At 47.4% G+C, this 6,677-nt stretch overlaps 1 protein-coding gene across 1 annotated transcript in view; it reads right to left on the bottom strand.

The window, feature by feature from the left end:
- The window catches only part of PPAP2B (phosphatidic acid phosphatase type 2B), a 57,419-nt gene that overhangs the window by 6,617 nt on the left and 44,125 nt on the right, over positions 1-6,677 (bottom strand). The gene's annotated exons all lie outside the window — the stretch shown is intronic.

The raw sequence follows: 6,677 nt of genomic DNA, 5'->3' as shown, positions 1-6,677 counted from the left end.
GGGGTCTGGGGGAGGAGAGAGAGGGACTCGAGGGCTTGAAGAGTATAAAAGCGCCTGGAAAAAGCTGTGCGGCTCCTGCGGGTCGGACCCGCCGCCCGTGGGCTCAGCCCCAGCAGGTATTTTCTGCCTGTTCCGAAACAAAGCGCTGGAAGTCAGACCCAGCTTTCTTTGTGGGATTCTGCAACATCAGAGGGCTGGAAAGGGGTTTAGTACCCATTTACGATCCCTTTTACACACCCAGAGCAGTTTACACTGCCTTGATATAAAAGGGTACGAAGCTCTTGCTGGGTTCCCTGAAACCACAAATAACTTAATACACCATTTATCTATAAAAGCAGAATTAATTGGAAAGCTGATAAGGGAGAAGCATCATTTTGGCCAATTTAGTATGTTTGGCTGTTGCATAAACATTACATTTACTCCTTTTTGGAAAGAACACACACTGGGCTCTTCAGAGGAAATGAAACATCATGTCGTTTGAATGGACCAGATGCTCCAAATTATCCAAATTGTTAGCCAATTAACATGGAAGAGAGCAATACCAAAACAACTCGGTGCTGGCTAATGCACGTTATGATTCTGGGGAATATATCTGCAAACCAGCCTGAGTCTGGGAACGGAGCCACGTCACCACGGCACACACCCCACACCGTGCAAACTTGTGCACGCAATGCTACGGGACAAGTTACAGCTCTCTAGAGCCCCACAGCAAACCCACGCTGATGTAGCCCAGCAAATGGTCCTCTAGGCTGGTCCTCTAGTTTGCCAGGATAATGTCTATGCTCGGGAGAAAGAAGAGTCAAAAAATCAATGTATCAAAATTAGGAGGCATGTTCTGTCCAGAAAGATCTAAAAAAACCAAAATAAAACCAAAAACCAACACCCCCCCCCAAAAAAAAAAAAAAACAAACAAGAAAAACCATCCCCCAAAAACCAACAAAACCACCCCCCTGATGGGGAGGTGCATTCCCTCCAGGAAAAATGCAGCCATCACTGAGCTGGAACACTGGAGGTGTAAAATAGCACGACCCCATCCTGCACAGTCACTTGCAGTGATTTAACAGCAGGCACTTCATCCTGCAAGCAAATATCTACGTGGTTCATTAGCAGGGAACTGCATTTTTAGTTTGCAATGCTGAGGCTGGCCGGATTTTCATTGCCATGGTATTTGCGAACCCAGTGATCTGCCACTGAGAATAAACCGTGCAGGAGGCAGGATACCCCTGGGAAGTGTTCAGGGAAGGTGGAGACAGAGAGCTGAAGACCCTTATATCTTTAAATACAACTTCTCAGTGCAGAGATAGCGTCCCTTGAAAAAATAACATTTGTTGAGAGTAGCATTTTTGAAGTACGAAAAAAAAAAAAAACCCACCCCAAAAAACCCAAACCTAAAATATGTTTCTACTGCCATGGTTTAGGGTCAGAATTATTTTCAGGTTCAAGAGCCTCAGCCCAGTCCAGGTGACAGTGCAAAACTCAGGTTCAAGTATGTTGTTGCAGAGCAAAATTATCTCTAGGTATTGTATCTTATAAACTATTACTCTTAGTTCTACCAGGAAGACTTGAAACCTAATGTCTTACTTTGGTCTTGAGGCGCTGTCACATCAAAACCCTTAAGAAAGAAATTTGCTGCTGGATAACCTGACATTTGTCCCTTTTGCACAGCCTTGACATCTCCTCAAATCACTCCATCCCACAAGCTTGGACTGAACAGATGATCTACAGGTGATGATGCAAAGCATCAATTAAAAATTAGCAATAAGAAACTAACACTGTGTTTGAACACACAATAAAGCAGACGCTTCTGGGGGTGAAATGATTAAAAAATAAACCTGCTTGTATACTGACCCACTCCTTCCAAAACACGGCTGTGAACCGTGTGCCTGATCGACACGCTTTAACCCTGGAAAAGGTGCGCAAACGCCGCCTGGCAACTGATGGGATGTGCTGGGTGCCACTCAAGTCCCCAGCACCCAACTCACACCCGCACATCTCGGAGGAGTAAAACCCACCCGAATCAATGCATCTCAAACACCACGTTCTCAGCGCGAGGATCTCAACCAAGCTCCTTTTACCGCTGCAATAAAATTCCTGGAAAAGCTGCTAGTTAGTTCCCTATTCATAAGGAAAAAAGGGATAAAAAAAACCCCCAAGTGATAACAGCACTTTTCATATTCCACAGGCATATTATGAGCATGCAGTACACATCAGAGACTGCGCTCAAACACCAGGGTGCCGAGATCCCATAAGCACTTTAAAGGTGAGCCTTCGGGTGCTCCAAACTTTCCTCTGCCCTCGGTATGAAAGAAAAACCTACTTAACAAGCGAAGGTCAAAAAGCGGAAGGGGTGCGTGGGGGCCGAAAGGATCGGAATTTCCCTAAAACAGGAATTAGTCCTATTACTAAGAAATGGGAAGTTCTTGGCAATTTATCTGAAAACCCGATTTGAAGGGTTGTTTTGTTTGGGTTGTTTGTGGGTGGTTTGTTGGTTTTTTTTTTGAAACCTGTGAGCAAATCTGAAGTGCTGCCTGCTCAGGACAGCCAGATTTGGACAGGAATGTGGGACTGGATGGAGCCCTTCCTGGGAGGGTATGGAGGAACAAGACCACAACTGGGGTTATTTCCACCACAGACCATCACAGGGCAGCAAAAGTCAGGAGGAACATCAACAGGAGCAAGGGTGGATGGAAAGAAGTGGGATCACGCAGAGGAGGAGTTATTCGGAACTCCCCATCCGCTGTCTCCTGGCAGAGGCTGAGTTACCACAAGGCAGATGGCTTGAAGGACATCACATTGCTCTTCTTTTGCCAGGGGACTTCCACAGTGCTGGTGCGGACAGCCTGTGGCCACACACAACCTCCGACCAAACCCATCAAGGACCTGGCAGGGGACATGGACTAAAAGCATCACCTCCAGCCTCTCGGGGCTTTCTGCCACCCAGAAATCCCATCTTTTTCACACTCTTCCCACCGCAAGCTGAACTCCATCAACCACGTCCCTTAGTCACAGCTAAGGTTTCCTTCTGGGAAATGGCTGGTCTTATTTCCGACTGTCTGACCTGAAGTTACCTCCATCTCCAACCCCATCTGCAAACAGAGCAGTACCCAAAGCGGTATGGGGCCAAAACCCCTCAAACCCAAACTCATCCCAGCATAATACACTGCCCTGGCTGGGCAAAGGCAGATGGAGGAAGGGGAAGCACAGAATTTGGCTTTTAGCACCAAGCTGGCCAGAAGACAAGGACAGGAGAAGGGCAAAGACCTCCTAGCACTGAAGGGATGGGCTGTTTCCCTCTTCCCTGCCTTCGCTGAGCGTACAGCATCTTCCCACCCCATGGGGAATAATATCCCCATCAGCTCAGCAACGCAGTTCACACCTCAGCCCTGTCCTCTGATGCAATTCCAGTTTATTTGCTTACTTAGGTCACCGCTTAACTTGACTCCAAGTCCACAACCACCACGGAGTTTCTTTCACGCGGGCACGTCACCACTCAGCAGTACCAGGGCACTGGGACCTTCTCCACCCTTCAGCAAGTAACCCCAGTGCAAAGCTTCACGCTCACCCAGACACGAAAAACCAGCAACATCTCTAATTTTTCATATAAATGAGTAGGACATTGAAACCCAATCCGGTCTGACATCTTCCACCTCATCCACCAACACACGTTAAGTAGGCAAGCTGCCCTGCTTTACTCTTATTTTAGCCAGAATCAGCTAACATTGCTGAGGGATATTAATTTGGCTTTTTGGATATTAATTGACTTTTTCTGCATCCTCTGTAGTTTTCAGGCAACTTCATGCCATAGAAAAAAAAATAAATACATATATATAAAAAAAGAGAAAATCAGCATTATGGTCTCACGTACTTGAGGGGGGTGGAAAGCCCCCATCGTTCTCTGCAAAGACTCCCCATGTCCCACAAAATAAAACCGAGTGCAGGTCAGGTCCAGAGGGCTGCGTGAAATAAGCTGTTACATACCTCCTCTTTCCTCAGCCTGCTATAAATATGTATTACGGACTGGCTCAGCCAAGGACTAACAAAGCAAGGAAAATTAAGACAAAGAGGATTACCCAAGCGTAATTTCCCCTTTTAAATTTTTTTTATACAAAGGCCCTGATGTTAATTGAGTATTCTTGGTGACAAGAAGGCTGCGAGAAACTTAGCCCTGAAGTCTCAGTCTTTAGAACTAAATCCCAGGAGATTTTACCGTGTTGCAATTGCCTTTCCCTGGGACTTTTTCCCCAAAGCCCTCCGGGGCTTGCCATCTATCCGCGTTGTCCAACCGCTAGCCCATGGCCAAGCTGCTTCTCCTTGCTGGGTACTGCTGCTGTGCCGGGTGATGGGGAAGCCATGGTCACCCATCCACTGGCCACATCCAGGCCTACGGCGCAGGCGAAGCTCCGTGGGGTGCGTGGGAATCCAGGTTATCTTTTAATAGACCGACTAAAGCCATCTGGCACCCGTCTCCATCAGGTGAGGCAAACGTGAAAACATTATAATTCAGAACGGGCTCCAAGAGTGAAGCCGGGGCACGCCAGGAAAGACGGGAAGTGACTTATCCTTGAAATATGAAGTATTGTTTAGCAGGGAATGCACTCAGGACGTCGCCGATCAGCCAAACCTCTGCAGCACTCCCTCAGCCTCACCAATAACCCCACTCTGCAAAAGCTCCCGGCAAACTCCCGGTACCCAAAGCGTCGGCAGCAACCTGCTGCGGCACAGCCCTCGCTTCCCAGGAAACGAAAAACAACCGGGTTTTGTTTTGATTGAGATGATTCCCTGATTAAATCCATCAAATCCACCTCCTGCAGGTGCTGGCATGGTGGATGCTGCCACGTTTCTAACCAGGCTTCCGAAAACCCACTTGATCCCCAAGCTGGGTGAGAAAACAGAGTTTATTTTGCATTAAATAAAAGCCCTCTGGGTTATTATAACCTCATTTTTTAAAATGTTTTAATTATTTGGGGGTATTGTCAGCCTCTCCAACATGACAGATTTTCTGTCTCCCTTTTTCTAAGAGATTTCTCATTCAGGCCCTGGCAGCGGCCGAGGAGCTGGAGTGACAGAGACCATGGTGCTGTGAGACAAATTAGAATCGTAGAATCATTAAGGTTGGAGAAGACCCTTCAGATCATCATTTCCTCGCTTCCGATATGCGCCACGCTATGCTGTCTTGTCTCAAGTTGCCTTTTTCTCCCTCCAATTTGTGACCGAACAGTTGGTGCGATTTTTCCCTTGAGTTTAAGGCACACAGCAACTGAGCAGCTGGTCAGACGGAGCTGCTACCAACCTTATCCCAGTTTTGTGACAAGGAAAAAAATAAAATAGAATCATTCTTAAGAGACGGGGGGTCAAAACCCCTCCAAGAAGAGTGATAAGTGAAGCAGCCTGTTGTCCCAGGTCAGGCAGGGAGAAAGGCAGAGGCTGCTGATAGCCCGAGTGCTCCCGTTTGGGCATGGGGAAAGGCAGCAAAGAGAGATCAGAGAGAACTTTCTGCTCCAAAGCATTACACAGGAGCTAAACATCACTTTTGAAGCCCGCTGAGAAGTTAAAAAGAAAATCGGGCAGCAGGCATCAGTGCAAAGTAGTTTTGGGGTCTCCAGTGTACCTCCTCCCACTGTCCGCCCCGGCCACCAGTGTTCCTGCCACAGGCTGTTCCATTTCTCCCTTGCTCCATAACCGCTGGCTTTTTAGAAAAACATGGAAAGAACCTGACAAAGCAACACCATCTGTGCTGAAGCAGCATCAAGCCCCGGCAACTTTGGTCAGCCACTGCCAAAGTGAGTGGGGTGACAACATGCGGAGGGGGCAAGTATTTGCCCAACTGGGAACAGCCCCCCATTTTGTCCCCTACCCTGAAGGATGCTCCAGGGCATGATCCTGTGAAAAAGGTAAAGCATCGGGCTTGGCTTCCAAAAAAGGCCCTGGCCCGGCCACCAGTGTTAAAAAAAAAAAGAAAAAGAAAAAGAAAAGAACCTGGAAGGACAACCCAAATCTTGCTGAGGATTTGGAGAGAAACCACCAACAACTTAACAGGGACCAGCAGCCCTCGCTGCGTCCAGATGCCAGGCTTTGAAAGCATCTCGGGGCTGACTTATCTGACCGCCTGCAGATCTCCTCGGAAATAAATAAATGCCGGCGCAAGTGATGGTTTCCAAACTCAGCTCAGAAAGTTTTGCAACAGCAGTGGTGCAGGGCTGATCCTCCTGTGAAGCATCACTGGGGCAGCTCTGCATTGTAACGCAGCTGGGAGGAAATGGCCAAAATGTTTACTGAGAAGAAATCCAAAAGTTTTCCAAGAACAAAAAAGATACAGGGGAAAACGAGGAAAAGAATTTAATATACCGCCCCCAACAGCTTGGAATATTTAGTAATTAAATTACAGAAACTGCTCCCAGGGAGGGGGAACCCAGGGATGAAGAGGCAGGAGGGAGCAGTGGCAACTTATCTTCTCAGAGGGTAAAGGAATAGGGGGGGAAAGCACTCATGTTTAACGTTTAACGTTTCGATCAGTGCCACGCTTCTTTGCTTGCTAGCCTGAGCTTACAGGAGGTGTGGAGGGGGCACAAATCTCGAAAGGAATCGAAACCTTTCTCCTGATTTATTTTTTTCCTTTTAAATTAATAATTAAAAAAAAAAGTAATCCCTCAAACGCAAATCGCTATCCAGACCCCCCC

The sequence above is a fragment of the Charadrius vociferus genome, unplaced genomic scaffold (genome assembly GCF_000708025.1).
Source record: "Charadrius vociferus isolate BGI_N301 unplaced genomic scaffold, ASM70802v2 scaffold163, whole genome shotgun sequence".
NCBI classification, from domain to species: Eukaryota; Metazoa; Chordata; class Aves; order Charadriiformes; family Charadriidae; genus Charadrius; species Charadrius vociferus.
This window is presented reverse-complemented; position numbering and strand designations above follow the sequence as displayed.